At 39.1% G+C, this 18372-nt stretch overlaps 1 protein-coding gene across 7 annotated transcripts in view; it reads right to left on the bottom strand.

Moving 5' to 3' along the window:
* LOC129574996 (synaptotagmin-7) overlaps positions 1-18083 on the bottom strand; it is a 46794-nt gene extending 28711 nt beyond the window's left edge. For 2 of the 7 annotated variants that reach the window (XM_055457740.1, XM_055457742.1), the window contains exon 1: positions 17119-18047. The gene's annotated coding sequence lies outside the window, so the exon portion shown is untranslated. Of the gene's footprint in view, positions 1-16246 lie in introns of all 7 variants that reach the window. The other 5 variants (XM_055457743.1, XM_055457741.1, XM_055457744.1 and 2 more) reach the window with 5 other exon arrangements.
* Positions 18084-18372: the final 289 nt, after the last annotated feature.

Below are 18372 nucleotides of genomic sequence, written 5' to 3'. Positions count from 1 at the left end.
GAGAGAGAGAGAGAGAGAGAGAGAGAGAGAGAGAGAGAGAGTTTTATTGCAGTCAGTTTTGTGTTTTGGAACTTTTGCTCGATGAATAAATCCACCAGAAAGAAGACGGAAAAATATGGGCTACCATTACGTTTTTTTCTTCCTTCGTTTGGTTGTTCGTTTAAGTTAACCAAATTCCATGCCAGATGCCAACGAGACCGGAAAATTGCACAACAATAACGGGAAAGTGAGTAAGTGTTTACTTCCCACGAAAGGATAAGAAGAGCAGAGAAATATGATCGTATAACAAATAAATTATGAATTTAATTAGATGAAAATGAAGGGAAAAAAAGATGATGAGAGAGGAAAGAAATGTCCGAAACGGCATAAATTACTACGTAGAAAAGAAAAGGAAAAACAAAGTAGTCTCACTAACCGACCAAAAAAAAAAAGAAGAAAAGAAATGGAAAAACGGAAGAAGAGAAAAGCGAAACAAAATTGAATGAAAACAAACAAAAGACGATGGAGTCGCGCGCGCTCATGGTATCATCGTCCGTCGAAAATGCCAAATGAATTAGCAGATTTGATGGCAATTCAGTCACTTGTTTCATTCTCTTTTTTCATCCGGTTCCTCCATCTCATTCTCTTGTCAACGGACGCGTTGTCTCTTCATGCACATGGAAATCTCATTTTTTTCCCTTTCTTTGGGACCACAGAAGAAGAAAACACCGGCTCACCATTTCCAAGCCATCCCTTGAGTACCGCACAATAGCAGCTCTCTCTCACTCGAAATTTATTTTCTTTACAAACATTTTTTTCGCTCTTAAAAGCTCTTGTGTTTGTTGTTCCGTTTTTCCGATTTGTTAAATTTTGAGTAGCACTAATGTGAACATTTTTCAGGTAGTCGCATTGTGGCAAGTGGCTTCAAGCCGACCTCCCACCGAAATTGGTAAATATACGTGAGAAAAATCATATCAGAGTGAGTGAATTGAATTGGTGCTGGGTGGGAAGCGAATGAGCTGTTTGTGTGCGTGTTCGGTTCGTGAAAATTTTCCGTGTGCTCATAAAATGGTTTCGATGTCATCCGTAGGCAAAAGATGATATCCGATTGGATTGTTATTCGATTAAAAGATATCGAAATGTGTAGCATGGTGTGTTTACCACTCTGGGCTCCATGGGCTCAGGTATTCGGCTTAATTAGTTGTTGAAGACATCCATCGAAGATATCGAAATATACTGAAGCGTACCAAATTAAGGCATTTTTTGCTCTCTCCTTTTTATGCTTGTATATGTATGGACTTCGAAATGCGTTTCGTTGGTCACATGGTGAACGAAAATGACAAGTGAATGAAGAAAGGGAAAGTGAATGAGATTGAAGGCTATCGTGTCAAACATCAACGCTCTAAGCCGATTTATCTCGAAAACTCTCTCATACACACTCACCCTCAATTTCCACACAATGTTGAGCTTTCGCGCCCTTCTCACCGAATGACACACACAAATACCGAGAGTGAGAGGGAGATAGAGGGAAAAAAGATGATTGCTATTTTGTCTTTTTTTTTCTTTTCTTCTTTTCATTACGTAATATCGATTTGGTGCTAGTTTCTCTCAGTATCGACATTTTATTTATTTAGCATAGTATGTAATGAATGGAGAGTGCGAGTGAGATAGAATAATAGCTGGATATTTCAATTAAATTTTCGCTAGGGCTAGTTAGCCAGCCTAAAGACATCACTCTATCTTCGATGTACCAATCAGCAATGTCAAACGGTATATATGCGTATATGCATGCCGTTCCATGGATTTTACGACATTATTTTCCGTTGTTGTTGCTTTTTTGTTGGTGTGGTGATGATGGTGGATCTGCTACTGCTGCTGGTGGTGTTATTCGTCCGTTGTCATTGAGCCGTGACCATGAGAGAGCGTGTAACATTCCATATCGGAATTGTTGTACGACAACGACGACGATGAGCAGCAATGGCAAACAAGGCAAGAGTCAGAGCGCGCGCGTTCACTACATTTCAGCTCACTGTGTGTGTGTATGTTTTCGTTCGTTCAATATGCGATTAAGCTGCGAAGGAAAAGCGCAATCAACGTTTCGTCGAAGAAAAATTGGGGAAATAAATTGACGTAAATATTTGATGATCGATTGAATCTGTGTGCACACATTTTAAGCAATGGCCAAAATGATATATACATAGAGAGAGATAGATAGATTGAGAGTGTGGGACGAATAAGAGCTGATGAGCTCAAATTCAACTCATAATATAGCATTAATCAATTTGATGATGGGTTTAAGAACTCAATGTGGTGATGAGCCGAGAGAGAAAAAAAAAATTCATCAACCAGAAATTGAATTGACGAACATAATACACCAAAGAAAGTAAAAAGCAGCAGCAGCAGAAGTGCGCAAGAGTTCTTTACCTAATGGTGTTTATTAACAAATTACTTTTGGGGTTTATTATTCACTGAATTTGAAGTGTGTGTGTGCGCTCACGCACGGACATTCTTTTTCTCGCTCTCTCTCAAATAATTTTTCACCGATGACACTCATTTTCTCGACTTCAAGTTGTTGCCGTTGTCGTTGTCATTACGTTCCTTTTTTTAATTCATTTCGATACACGAATTGTCTGGCTATGAAATTATGATGTATCATCATATTGGGGCCAATGTAGACCCACGCGCCACAATCCATATTTGCTAAGGCATCATTTCGCTTCTGGCGTTTCTTTTTTGTGTTTGGTTTTGGTATTTTCGTGCTGCGGTCGCAAGCAAATTTAACACACCATTTTTCTAGTTGTGCTGTTACCGACAGAACGGAGGGAGCGAGACACAGAGGGTGGAAGATTTACAAAAACACGCATTTACTCATCGCGCTTTAGCATTTGTTTCTATTAGCTATTCAGTTGTGTATCTGTTATTTGTTTTTCGGTTCTTTGCCAGGCGACTCTTTGACTTCGGGTCATTATCGCTCAATCGATAACTGTGCGAAGCGCACGGAACGAACATCATCATCGTCATCATCATTGTCATTTTGGTGGAACAAAAGAACATTTGGTCATACAGTCACTGACTCACTCACACACATACACACGATTTGGGCCCTTTTTTAATGTGTAAACAAATAATTTGATTGGTCTCAATGGCATTTCGGCTGCACATTGTTTGCCCTGTTTCCACGGTATCGTCTTTCGATTGACGATCGAAGTTGTTATCGGCTGTACATGAAAGCTGGCCGTGACTGGCCACTTGGCTTCATATTTCTTTCGTTTTCTATTTCGTTCGATGGCTCCTCATGCTTCTTTTTTTCATTTTTTTCGTCGGGGAGTGGATAGTGGTCTTTGAAATGTTTGTTCCCATTGATTCGTTTTTCAAATATTGAAATGGACATATACACACTCACACTTTAACTACAGGAACAAATTAATTGTTAATGTGTCCGATGAATCAACGATACTTTTCATCAAAAATGTTTACATTCACTCAAGCGGCCGAAATCTTCATTAAACCAAAGTAGAAAACAAAAAGAAACATCAACAACGAAACGCATTGCCATCAATTAGTTCACCGCCCAAAAATTACATTAATTCAGATTGTTTACCGAAAATAATTTACGATAAAAGTGAAGCTTGACAAGAAAAAAAGTGGAATAATACGCACATACATACGTATATGATAAGTGTTACAAGATTCAACGGCTGAATGCCAACCGACAAGCACACACATGTCCTCAACACACTTTGAAGGTTTCGAAGCTGAACGTAGTTACGAACCAATGAACGTATATACACAGTTTTTTTTTCTTTTTGCCGATGGATGAAGAAGACACGTGTTGGAATTTGCTTGTTTGAAGTTTCGAAAAAAAATTTATCGATTTTCAAACTCTATGCCAACCTGATCCGGTTCAATCTCAATTTGATAAATATTTTTCCAAGTCGCCTTTTTTCTCCACTCTCGTTTACCTCGTCTCCTCGTCGGTAGGTCAAAGTGCTTGACATTAAGCATAAAGAGCCACTTTATTCAGCTCGATATTAAGCCACTTATTTATTGACAATAATCTTGATTAAGCATGTTTTGCCGTTTCATCGACCGTACTTTTTTTTCAGACATACACACACACATACAACACCAATCGAATTTTATTTTCATATTTCAACCAGAGAATAAGAATGAACGAAGAGAGTGGAAGTGAAAGAAAGGTGACGAGGGCGGGAAATTGAATTTGAAAAGCTCAACCTTTATCCATCATTTTTCTGTATGGTTGAAATGGAGCCAAAACAGCACATTGCGTAATAGTTTGATGATGAGCAAATGAAAACTTTTTGTTGTTATGATTTCGTTGCGGTTTTCACTCGAGTTGGAATTTGAATTGGTTTTTATTGTGTATATAGATATTTTCAATTTGCCATGATCGATATTTTAAACTGTATTATGAAGAATAATCAAGCATTGCCCCACAGCAAATTATCACAATAAATCGACGACAACAACAGCAACAACAGCAACAGAACCGAAATCGTATTCAAATGATAGTATGGCTTTGTCCATGTCAAATTTCCATACAGTTTATAGTAGTCATTCGGTCGATGTTTATTTGGGGTGATATTGACCAAACAGCATGTCCCCCATTTCGTTATTTTTCCACACACAGCTACTCAGTGGACAATCTCAAAAGTGAACGTAATGGCGATGAAAAGGCTTTGAGCAAATAAAATTCCATTTAAAATGGAGACAGAGAGAAAATGAGGTACGTTACGCTGCCCCCCCCCCCCCCCAAATTTAATGCTGGGATGTGAACGGTACCATTATTTATTGCTCAATTAGTGCTGGCGAATGGTACCATCGGTTAATTTTATGCTGCGATAGGGAGCTAGCACTAATTGAAAAATGTGTAAAAACTCGATTTTTGGCCTTTTTACAGGGGAACTACCCGAAAATGAAACTTTTTTGTATCGTGACCGGGCTATAAAATTAGTGCTAGATTAGTGCTGGCAAATGCCATTCTTAGATCCAAAAAATCTTTACTGGGGACCGAGCACTAATGGTCGACATTTTTGGAAAATTCGATTCTCCGTACATTTCCTTCGCAAATACCTGAAATCGATTTTTTTGTATGAATGGATGGCTCTCGTAATAGGATGCAGCAGAAGAGATAGGATGCGCATTGTATTTAAATGATAGCAATGCTATCCTATGTTAAGGCGTTGCGCTGTACGATTCTGGTAGAGTTGGTTTATAAAAAAAAATTCTTTGTAAACAAACCGTCCTATACTACTACGTTCAGTGTGCTGATACACGATGAAGCTGGATGCCGTTATATACTGAGAGTGCACAAAGCAAAAATTATCCCCATATTTTTTCTATGCCAATGCATATATCTGGCGCCTGAGTCAAACTCTGTTGCGCACTGTATGTAGATTTTTTGATGATTTCCTTCGAATTTCTGCTCATCACTGCTCGTCGATGCATCCTATTGCGAGAGGAAATCGATTATTTAAGTATTTGAACCAGAGAAAATGTGCGAAGCAGACGGGGGAGATGCCATTGAATGTGCGGTTCGTGGAATGATTTTGGTTAAAAGTCCCATATGAATTAACTGTATTGGTGCGCAAAACAGAAAGTCATGACACACTCAGGCGATCAATGAGTCATATCGATTCTGTCTCTTTAACTCGACTGACTCATTGCTTATAAAATGGAGTCAGAATCTATCTCGTTTCATATGACTCATGAAGAGCGAGTCACATCAAGTTATATTCACTTTGGACAAATGGATGACTCCGATTATGACTCATATTGTGACTCACTTTATGACTCAATCATAATGTAGTGATTCACTTTTCCGAACAGGAGTCGTAGAGCCAGCATTCATACAAAAAAAATCTATTTCAGGTACTTGCGGAAATGTACGGAGAATCGAATTTTTCAAAAATGTCGACCATTAGTGCTCGGTTCCCAGTGAGCATTTTTTAGATCTGAAAAGTGCGTTTGCCAGCACTAATCCAGCACTAATTCTATGGCCCAGTCACAGTACAAAAAATTCTCATTTGTGGTAACTCCCCTGTAAAAGTGCCAAAATCGACTTTTCAAACACTTCTACAATTAGTGCTAGCTCCCTATCGCAGCATAAAATTAACCGATGGTACCATTCACCAGCACTAATTGAGCACTAAATAATGGTACCGGTCACATCCCAGCATTAAATTGGGGGGGGGGGGGGCAGCGTAACGTACCTGGGAAAATGGTACATGTGAATGCCTCAGCTTGTCTCTCCCTCGCTCGTTTTCGGTGACATATCGGCATAAAATCGGTGTATTTGGAATGCAGTGGTAAAAAGTAGACGTAAAGATGGTGTAGCACATAAGGGTTCCATTTTCCAAATATGCTCCGGCTTCAGTTTTGAGGCGTTTTTAATAAGATAATTTAATCCGGTAATTTCACGTTTGGCTTGTTTCTTGTTTTAACAAGAGAAGGAGAGCAAGCAAACGAACGAACGAATGAATGAGTGAGCCAGATAGCACAATGAACACGAGTGAAAGAAAATGCAATTAAAACATTCCACTCTACCTCAAATTCCTCGACCCGAAAAATATGTGCGCTTCAACTCAAACTCACTCTCATTCTAATTCACACAATTTTCTCTATCTTTCTCACACTCACTTTCTCACTCACTCGTTCGTTCGCTTCGCTTGCTAGTTTTGCTGCCATTCACTTTGTTATGAATATCTTGTGCGCTTTTTGCACTCACCTCATTCCCATTTTATTGATTCTTTTGCGAAAAATTCGTTTCGGTTTTAATGTGCGGCACAATGGATGTACTTATGGCTTTTGAATTGGAATTGAGCAAATGTTTTACGCAATTTGTTTTGTTGCTACTGATGCCGCTACTGCCTGTTTGTTTTTTTGCTATTGCTTTTCTCTATCAATCGACTATCGGATGTTTATGGCTCATGGCTTTGATTCCGGATTTAACGCAAAAGTTGTCGACCGATGACCAACCCTTATATACTCCGTTTTTTCTGCAATGTGCATAAATTTCCTTCAAAATGTTGCTGTGTGAGTTTGTGTTTTTTTTTCTCGATCATTCATTCGTTATTCACAATTCGAAATGAAATGAAAAATTGATATACGGTGGGATCGCCATAGATAAACAGACGAAATCAATGTGGAGAAGCTACAACGGCAGCAACAACGGAAGCAGTAGTGCTCTGGCCGATTGGAAGGGCACACATCCAATAGAATGGAGAGGTGGATGTGTTTGTATTTGATGACGACAGCAGCAGTAGCAAGCATTTATGACATAACCGTAGCCAGTAAACGGTCATACACACTCACACACTCACGCACATACACACACACTGTACCACACAAAATCCCTCGTTTTGTTTACATATCCCAAATATATTTCCATAGATATGTGAAAGATACTGAGAGCGAGAATGCGAATATGAGCGAGAGAGAGAAGATTTCAGTTTTAATTCGATAAATCCTCACTTTCAATTCAAATTATCGCTACCGTTTTGTTTGAATAAATTAATTTTTTTCCTTCCGTTCCTTTCTCAAAACTCGCACTTGGAATAATCAACTGTTTCATTATATTTTTCGGATGGGCTGGAGGAAAAACGATAAACAAAGTTCGCATAACTCTCAACTCTTTGCTTTTTGGAATTTTCAACTCTCGAGGCTCAACGATGGCATACATACAAACACCAACCGATTTGGATGGGAAAAAGCTCTCTCTCTCTCTCTCGTTTGCATACCAAAAAATATGTACATCTATGTGCAATGATGGTGCTCTTATCGCTGCTTTGCATGAATAAAATATTAATATACGGTTTTATCTACAAGGAAATTATTGCATCGAGAGAAAACGAGAGCATGAAAAGTGTACGCGGCCGTGTATATTCCGTTGCGTATAGAATTGCTGTTTGAGATACAGCATGCGGGGGCATTAAGCACAGAGTCAGAGTATAATGTAGTTTTTAGCTCTCTCTCTCTCTCTCTCTCTCTCTCTCTCTCTCTCTCTCTCGCTCTGCTTCGATGATTTTGGCTTTTTGTGCGCTCACTCACAAACACACATTCGACCCGAAAAACTGTTTCCCAAAGTCTGCGTCTGCATGAGCGCACTGTAAGCATACATAGCATTTAATATTTATTATTTCGATGCAGTCAATGTACTTTGACGATGGAATTTTCCGTTTACTTTTGAATCCAATTTTGGAATTTTCAAAATACATACAATTTCTCTCCCGTTCCACGCTCCCTCGCATCCTATCCGAACGGATGGGGGATTCTATTGACGGGCCGTGGAGAGATCATTTCTTATTTCTTGTTTTTTTTTTCTCTGCGAATATGTGTGTTGTAAAGGCAATGTTATGTATGTGTGTGTGTGCTTTGTTAGACAGTGTCATTTGTTTAATGGCCAGTAATGTTTCTTCACTAACGCATTTACGTTCGGTTGGTCGTTGTCGGTGTTTTCTGCTTAGTCTTGCTTTAAAAACTGACGTCCATTTTAATTGATGCGCCACTGCGGAAGCTTTTTGTGTATGTGCGCGCACACCACTGCCCATCAAGCAATTTAGCTCGATGATATATATACATATTTGGCATAGCCTATGCTTATACTCTTCAAAGGTGGAAGCAACACAATTGCAAATTTCCGTCGGTCCATTTTTTTTCTAACTCTCTTTAAAAAATGTTTCAAGTGAAGAATCATTAATTTTGAACAAGTTTTGGACTTTGCTTCACAAGCCACTCGTTCTTTGTGTCGTCCGAGTGCGCTTAAGGATTATTGAAGTCACTCGACACGATTATAAACGCTACACAATTATTTTCAACTAATTTTCTTATTCTCATATCCCATCTCTCGCCCTCTTTATGCATGTTGTGCGTGTTCATGGTGTGCGCGCTCGTTTTCTTCCTTCTTTTTTCATTTTCAACGATGTTCTTCGTTCGGGTATCTATTTTGCTGTAGCTTTCGCTATCGCTTGTCCTTTTGTTGCTTTAAATAAAATAAATCGTTTATTTAGTTTTGCTGGAAGTTTGTCCAGAGAAATAAAAATTTGTTTCGGTCAAGTTTTGAACTTTGTAACTTAATATCGAAACGAGAAGCGAGCGCGTTTGGGTTTCTGGACCAAACTGACCAACTCTTGCTCAGCTCGTTTCGGTTGGTCGTTAATTTTTTTTTTCTTGCCTCGGAAAACGTGTGCTTTTTGTGTGCTACATTTTTATGTGTATATGTGAATATGTGTGTGTGTGCGCTTTACTTTATCCCATGCTAAAGGATTTTCGGCGACAACACCCGTAATGTTTCGTGATGATATATTGGCTGCACGTTTTGACTTTTTCAAGATGGACGATTGTACGATTTTTGCCTCTTTCATTTCGTTTCTTGTGTGCGCGCGTCCGCTCGCACGCACATACATAATAAACATGCCCAAGCTATACGTTACATTGGCTGTTGCGCTGCCCGTACCCGGGACGAAGACGACGACAATGGGAATGCGAGCTGCAAAACGCAATGAAATGAGCACAAAAGAGTGTTAGAAACGATGGAATGAAAAGTGTTGCACGATTTGAGAGTGCGGTAAATTACTGTAACAAAAGCAATTTAGCGAAATAACACAAAGACGAATGCATACAAACTTGAAATAAAGAAATAAATTTCAGTGGTATGCTACTGCTTGGTTTCCTTTTTTTTCTTTTTTGCTGTTGTTGCTGCCCGTTATCACATTGGCAAACATAACACTAAAACCGGAATGGCTGAACCAGAGAAAGAGAAAAGGAGAATGATAGACAGAGAGAGAGAGAGAGAGAGAGAGAGAGAGAGAGAGAGAGAGAGAGTCAGAACTGAACACGTGCACACACACTCTCTTTCGCACAACCGTTACCGAATCCGCAGAGTCATCACACCGTTTCAATCGACCTAAGCATTTGTAACGTGTGCTTTTCAAGAAATATGTGCTTCTTTATACTCTTGAGAACGTGCGCGTGCGACAGCCAGCACGCGTGCTAACGTCTCTCGTTCCACTATCACTCAACAATACCACTCAGAATGACAGTAACAAAGAATCGAAATCATCGAAAATCGTTCATCAATATTGATCCGGAATGGAGGATACAAACTCAACAAAGCATAATGGATGCATTCATGGTGGCGGTGGTGGTGGTGCTGCTATGACGGTGGCTGTTGTCATCTTCCAATCGATTCAAGAATAATCGCGATGGCCATGATGGCATAAACTGAATGTGCCGCCAAGAAAAGAAAAACGATATACTTTTTTCCTCTTTCGGTTGAACCCATTCCAGCCTCCAGAAGACTTATCTTCCAACTTGAGTATGATATTAAAATTCCACTATTTTTGTTCTATCCACTGCTGCTGCTTCTGCTGCTGTGCACTGCAACAACAAACGTATCGACCAAAACGAAGCTTCGAAAAAGTTTCAATGAAATTCGAAACAATCAGGTGTGCTGTCGCATTCTACCACAATGACATTGCGTACACCCAAAAACACCGAAACTTGATGTTCAGCATGACAAACATATTCACGTTCTGCACCGTCTCTCTATGTTTCTTCACCCACTCGCCCCACCGTTCGTTTGCTCTCGCTTCTTCATATTACAAATGTGGCATTACATAGCATACGTTTCAAAGACTTTCAATTCAATCCATCTGCATATTTATGTATATAGATATAACATAACGGAATAAAAATGGGTATTAGTCGAGTGTGAGTGTGTGGGGTGTGCAGAGTGATATGACGCGCGCGAAAGTGCAAAAAGGGCCAAAATACGATATATGTGTATCTCATCGCATTTCTTTTGTTTTATCTTTTTGTTCTTGTTATTTCGTTCGTTCTCATTCTCTTATTCGTCATTTTCTCGTTCTTCTTCTTATTCGTCGTCTTCTTCTTCTAGCCTCACCAAAATGGATTTCGATTGTCCTATCAATGTGTTGTGGAAGAAGCGATCCGCTGTACTGGCAAGGGTGTTGTTTGTACGAGAGCGTATTTTGTATTGTACACGCACCCTCCAGCACCATTATGGTGAGCTAGGTAGGTGATGTGCGACGTTTGAACTTCGCGACTTGTGTCAACTTCAATCGATTATAAACCATTGGGTTTGCCTTTTATTCTCCCCTCACCCGTTTGCACACACACACACAAACCGTACTGTACACGTTTCATTCTCACTGTCGCTAACCTGCCCACGCTATGGGCACACGGTGTATGTGTGTGCACTTTTGGCTTTTACCAAGTCTCATTTGTGCTGGGCCAGCACTGCTGGCAATATTGATAGCACCTATCTCAATGAAATTTTTGTTAAACATTTTGTTTGATGAGGTATGGTATTTCACAATCATTTCATGTTTACCATTCCAAAAGGGAAAATCGCAATTTTTCGTTTGTTGTTCGCTTCTCTTCTCTCGTTTGGTGTTGGTTTTGTTTCTGTTTTGTTTTACTTGTGAATTTGAACACATCAAAAACAGTTTTCACTTCAAACTTTTTTTTCTCTTCGTTCGGTTTCTCTCTGACTTTTTGTTACTTGGTTTTCTTCTTGAACCTCGTTTTGTATTTCGAACGAAGTAAAATTTAGTCCAAAAATATGAACACTACATCGTCAAAACAGCAACAAAAATTTCGTTATACGTCGTCGTCGTCGTCGTTGTTGTTGGTGCTGTCGACTTTGAATTCAGAGCCAACGGAGACAAAATGACAACAAAGCTGTAAAATTTTGCAAGAGGTCGAGAGTGTGTGCATGCACAGGTACAAACAAATATATCCACGGGAAAAAAATTGTAAGCAAACGCAAGCTGAGCACTTGAGCGACAAAAAGAAAAGCATTCTTTTGGTTGTCGGCGCTTTTAATTTATCGCTTTCGCTTTTACACTTCCCATTTTCGGTTGTCAGCAGCGAGAGCGAGAGAGAGAGAGAGAGAGAGAGAGAGAGAGAGATGTTTGCCGTGTTGCGTGTGTGGTTTACCTGGAATGGCACAATGAATGAACATAACATGAGCGAAAGAAACAGAATTTTTTTTTCTCGATACAACAACACAACACCAACAAACAAAACGATAAACAAAGGGAGTAATATTTCAGGGCAACTAGTCACACGTGCTCGCACTAAATCTCTTTTAGTTCTTTTTTTTCTCGTTCATTCGGGAAAAACGCGATTGTCTTACACAATTGGGCTTACGGCGCGCGCGCATCTTCGCGCACACACACAAATATATACCATTCCGCCCCGTTTTCAACCGCATAACGCCGAATTACAATTTTTTTGCTCTCTCACAGCGGCATTTCTCGGTAAGTCCCCATTACGAGCTGAAAATTCCAGAACGCAGTTGCATTGCGATACACTTTTTTTTTCATTCGACGTTGTTGTTACGTTTTGTTTGTTTAACAAAAAAGAATGGTTATTTTAATGTAATTTACCAAATGGCAATGACAAATTTGAAATCAAGCTTACGGTATTTTATGACTATTCGGTGTGTGTGTGTGTGTGTGTGTGTGTGTGTGTGTGTTGTTGTATTTTCTCTGTTTTCGTTGTTCGTTTCAAGCAAAAGCCATCGACTCGACTATAAGCTCGATAGGAACAAGAGTGAGAGAGAATCGATAGGATGTGGTGTGCTTTGCAGGCTCGCTCGCTCGCTAGCTTACTCGGTTAAAGCAATATCGAATGCCATATATACTTTGGCGCGCTGTGTGTGTGCGTATATCAGGTTAACATTCGGGCTCTTGCTGCGTGTTCTTGCTGTGTCATTTCTGTCTATATTGTCATTACATTCATTCATATTGGCTGTTGTGGAACTGAACCGTGGCTCTAGGCTTTCGATGTTAGGCTCTTATTTCACCACGATGGCTACTCGTAAACATTGTTACACTTTCGTTAGAACATTTTTTGTTCATCCATTCCATTCCTTTCCTTTCATTTTCGATTATATTTTCTATCTTTTCCCTGAATATATGGTATGTATCATACCTCATGTTTTCGTTGTCTATTCGGTGCTTTTGTTTGTTTGTTACTTTTAACTTCTTTTTCGTCGCTTTTTTTCAATGAAAAATAAAGAAGAAGCAAAAACCAGCGAGAGTGGGAACAAGAGAGAGAGAGACAGTAAATATAGAGAAGAAACAGAAGTAGCAGAAAAAGACAAAGAAAAAAAGAACCTGAACCGTTTAAGGGCAACACTCAACTCAATGGTACATATTCCATGTTATGTTTTGGTAAACGTTTTTTTATGTTCCGTTCCGAATATATATGACGTGATATTTAATATTTTTGCTTCATGTCTTCGGTTCGCTTCTGTTATTGTGGTGTGTATGTGTGTCTGTTTCCTGCTGCTAGCTGTTGCTGCACACATACACACACACACACACACACACACATACTCACAGACAAACTAAACTAATGCTAGTTCCATTCGACGGTTCTTTTTTTCCTCCCTTCATCATAAGTGAAAGCTTTTGATTGTCTTTCTTCGATTTCATTTCGGTCTTCTCTTCAACGAACGTTCTGTTTCACTTTTCGTGACTACTGACACGTTTTGCCATTGAAGTTGTTGTTTAATTGTCGACACGAATATTGTCTTTAACGACGTCCATGAGTGAATGCGTTTATGGAATTAGAAGCTCTTCGGCTCTCGTTTAGTTGATAGATATCATCTATTTTGTGCGCTCTCATATTTTGTGAGCACTCCGAAAAACGTTGCTGCGTTATCCCCACCTCCTCTTATTGCTAAACAACCAAGTGAGCGCGTGCGACACTGAGAAGGCGCGCTCGCTCGTTCGATCGACAAAAACTCACTCGTAATGCAATGAATTGATAATAAAAAAGAAAGAAAATGATGACCAAACAACGAATCAGACACAATATAGTACTTATAGGAAAACGAACGAGCGAGCGAGCGGTAAAGAGAGCGTATAGTGAGGGTCAAAATATCACATTAGGCAATGAGTATGTAATATATCTTTTTCGATTGTGCACTTAAGACAGACATTACTTTCGTATCACATGTTATTATTTTCTATTTTCCATGGTAGTTTTTCAGTGCGTTTCGCTCATCGTTTTATATTTCTTACACCATTCTTCTCTCTTTCTCTCTCTGTGTGTGCCTCTCTATATCTCACCCATTCCTCTTCTCTCTCTCTCTCTCTCTCTCTCTCTCTCTCTCTCTCTCTCTCTTTCTCTCTCTCAAAAGCACTCTGCTCGCCTTCTCTCTTTTGCTTACTCGCGCTGAATCCCTGCGGCCATCTCACTTTCAACCGACACATTTGCTATGCTTTGCTGTTTTGCCATTTGTTACATGCATGCGGACTTTTATTGAGATGAACTTGTGAGGAAAAACCACAAAATCGTCGGAATTCATAATTGCACATAATCCGAGTTGATGATTTTGACGCAACCCCATTCTCGTCCTCGCCATCGTTGTAGTCGTCGTTGTTGAGCGAGAGGAGCGCGCACCAAACAGAGAAAAAAACACAGAAGAACCGAAGCACACACACACAACGAGAGTGAGCGATTGAAAAGCACAGACACAGACATTTCACACATAGCGGAAAAGTTACACGAACGAATGTAATACCTTTCTTCCGTTTTCGTTTTCATTCTTCTTCTTTTTTTCATTTGATGTTGTTGTTGGTCGTTCGTTCGTTCGTTCTTTCGTTCTTTCGTTTGGTTCGGTTCGGTGTGTGTATATAAATGTGAATGTGCTTTGTGACCCTCATGCCAAATAGCATATTCTTATCTTTTTAGTAATCAATAAAGTATGTTTAGTGAGAGTGGTATCGTCACTTGTTCTTGCTTTTACTATTATTCTTTTTCAAAGCGCGTTTTTTTCCCTGTTATTTTCGGTTCTTTTCAGCTTTGTTTTCATGCACATCATTGGTACTCATTTTTTCGTCGTCGTCGTAGTTATTATTACTGTTGTTGTTATGTGTTTCGGGTGGTTATTGATGTCGCTCTTGTTATTGTTGCTGTTGCTGCTGCTGTCTTCGTCATCATCGTCGTGTGCTTCACGTCGTGTAGCTCTGTCGTCCATCAAACATCATCATCGTGATTAACATGATATATTGTACATAATGTACAAATGAAAGTAAATATTTATTCTATTTTTTGCTGCTGCTGCTGCTGCTGCTGCTGCTGCTGTATGTTGCAGTTGTTGCTATCGTTGTTATTATTCTTCCCGTTGTGCCTTTTGCCCTTCGTCTCTCGATTACATTCAACTATTTACTTTTTGTCTTGTCTTGTTTGCCTATTATCAATTGGATTGCTTGTCGGTAATTATGATTTTGACGGTGTGATCGGTTCCACTTGCGTGCTTGTCTCTTTTATCCTCTCTTTCTTTCTCTTTCGCTTCATTTTGTTCGCGTCGAACAACCAAACACAAGATATTGAACAGAAAAAAAATCCAACCAAAATTAGTGAGCCCACGATATTATATATTGCTTGTTGTTGATTCTTGAAAATGGTTTTGCCTTTTATGCGGAATTTTTATGCTACACTATAACCTATTCAACTACTTCCCTCAAAAAGGAACAAAAAAACAAGCAAAATCAACACCGACACCTCAATTGCTCGGCGTCGAGCGCGTTGCATTGCGCCACGAGCCGAATAAGCAACAACAACAATGATTCATAGCAACATATACGATGACGGAGACGGCGACGACGACGAGGAAAATGGTCGGAAATAGCCTTATGGTAATTGCTTCGAGTTTTTTATTTTGATCAAGACCCATCGATGACTATAAACAATGAATTTTCGCTTGAAACTACAATATTTTGGGATTTTCTTATTAATCGTCAATTCTAGGAGAAGGGGAGAGTACTTTTTGGGACGGATGGGGCTTCAATATGGACACAATTGACGCTATCAAAAAATGGCCACAGTCACATGGGCATCGATAAGAGGGGGATCAGAAAAACGATCTAAGGACATATATACATATTTATATAGTGGACAATTCAACCCGTTTGATGATGACAACGACGTTGGGCTGCTTCGATATATTCCATGTGTGCTGAAAACGAGAAAATAAGAACCAAAACCGTCCAACACTCACAGGAATCACTGGCTGGCCATAAACTGGCTGGAAAGCTTAGATTCGACTGTGTCTCGGTATTTTTTTTTTTTTGGAGGTCAAAGTGGAGGGAGGTTTATTGATGTGACTGCAGTCATTCAATATATTTAGCAATCGTGTCCGCGTCTGATTTACTTAACGACATTCTGGTTTCTTTTATGAACGGAATAAAAATATAAATGAGATTACGTTTTTTGTTCGCTCTCTCGTCTCACGCTTGGCTCTTCTTCTTGGTTGCGCGCCGTGCGTTTCGGTTGGGCTTTTTCCCTTTTCGCCTATCTTTCACAATGGTGATAATATTCTATTCGGTTTGGTCGGTCGGTCGTGTGTTTTTGACTGCCCTTGTCAAATTTTCCAAGCGCTCGCTGTCGCGCGCGTCCTTTCTATTCGTTTTCCTCTCTTGGTTCGTGCGCTTTTTTCCTCCTCTAATTTTTTTTTCTTCTTTCTTATTTGCCTTCGCTGTTCTTAATTTATTTTCGGAAATGAATTTTAACTTCTTCTCTTTTATTTCTGCTTCGACTTGGTTGTTGTTGTTGTTTTTATGTCAATTTCGTTACATCAAAATCGTATTATGCATATTTAATTAGATATGCAACAGAATTTTTCTCTGCGCGTTTATTTTTTTTCTTCTTCTTCTTCTGCGTTTCGCTTTGGATTTTGGTAGAAAAACAGCCGTAACAGTAAATTAACAACAACGAACAAAATTATAACACACTAAGAGATTTTTCTTTGGTTAACATTTAGCACAAAACACACGCACATGTCATTTCTTCCTCTTTTTTTGGTTGTTGTTGTTTCAAATATTTTAAAAAGACATAGAGAAGAGAGAAGAAGAAGAGCTTAGTAATTATACATTTATATACTAAGTGATAGTAGTAGATGACACAGAAGATGTGTGAAGAGACGAACAAAAAATATAGTTATAATCAACTAGAGTGAACATCGAGTAGAATTGTTTTTTTTGGGAGGTTTGTGTTATTGTTGTTGTTGAATTAGTTTGGTGTTTGAACAATTTAATTCACATTTAGTAGGGAAAAAAACAGAAAAACACACGCACGCACACAAAAGGCAAAAGTAAACGGTCATTGAGCGTCGCTCAACTGCTTCATTGTCTTCAGTTTCGTTTTGTTCGCATTTTTCTCTCTCTCTCTCTTATTGTTTTATTCCAGCTCGATTCGAAGTTTATAGAAAATGTTGTTTTGTTGCTGTTGTTGTTGCTCCTTTTATGTTTTTGGTTTCAAGTTATTTTTATGTTTCGTTTTGTTATGCATGAAATCATTTGTTTTTATTTGATTTAAAGAAAAAAAAGGAAACAGTTTATTCCTTTTATTTCGTCGCGTATCATTTATACACGATAAGCTGATTTATATGTATGTATTTATATTACTTTTTCATCTTACAGTTGGACTTGAAAAAATTGAGTGTGTCACTTGTTCAGATTTCAGTGTGTCACTTCAGCGCCGATGTTTTGATGTGTGAAAAAAAATCCCAACAAGAACCAGAAAGAAAAAAAACAACGAAACAAATACACGTATTTCAAAACTCCTCGCGTTTTTAACTTTTCTCCTGCGGTGGCGTTACGAATTCGTTTTTTTTTCTTCGCTGTGCTCTGTTCCCGTTTACAGCGTTTATTTTATGATATTTAATGTTATTTTTTCCATATCATATGGTCTATTGGTTGTGTGTTCTTTTTTTTTGTCAGCTTCACCACAGTTAATTCCCTTTCATTTTGATTTTTGTCGTTGTCGTCGTCGAGCGAGTCGAACGACTTTGTCTCTTCGTCGCTATATTCAGAATCTATTTTGTTTTTGCATTTAATTCACAACAGTTATTCTTCAATACACGATTTAGTGGGCAACGTTTTCGTTTCTGGTTTCGCACGACACACGGACGAGAGAGTTTTAACTCACTGAGGAGAATATTTTGGTTGTTCGATGTATCGCTCGCACACAGTGTGTTCGGAAAATTCGAACATCAGTAGAGGCGAGAGTATTGAATGTTATGTGTACACTGAATTGTTATGTATGGAGTTTTTTCCATCTCGGCAGGATTTTCCTTGTTGTTTCGTTCGGTTCGGCTCGGTGTGTGTGTGTTTGTGTGTATATATTTTTCCTTTCTTTCGTTCTTTCTATCGTTTTCACATTCGATCAGTTTGGTCTCTCTCTATCATAGACACGCTTACGGTGTACAAAGCGAGAATGTAAACGCAATACTGTCACAATAAAAGGCCATAGAGACACATGCATGCCCAGCACTGAGAGCCAACATAACATGCATTGGATAGAGGAGAGAAGAAGCAAAAGCATGCACACACA

Source organism: Sitodiplosis mosellana, unplaced genomic scaffold (assembly GCF_009176505.1).
Source record: "Sitodiplosis mosellana isolate CC-2019 unplaced genomic scaffold, AAFC_SMos_1.0 Smas_scaffold_6166, whole genome shotgun sequence".
NCBI classification, from domain to species: domain Eukaryota; kingdom Metazoa; phylum Arthropoda; class Insecta; order Diptera; family Cecidomyiidae; genus Sitodiplosis; species Sitodiplosis mosellana.
The sequence above is the reverse complement of the archived record's forward strand: the minus strand, read 5'-3'. Positions and strand labels throughout refer to the sequence as shown.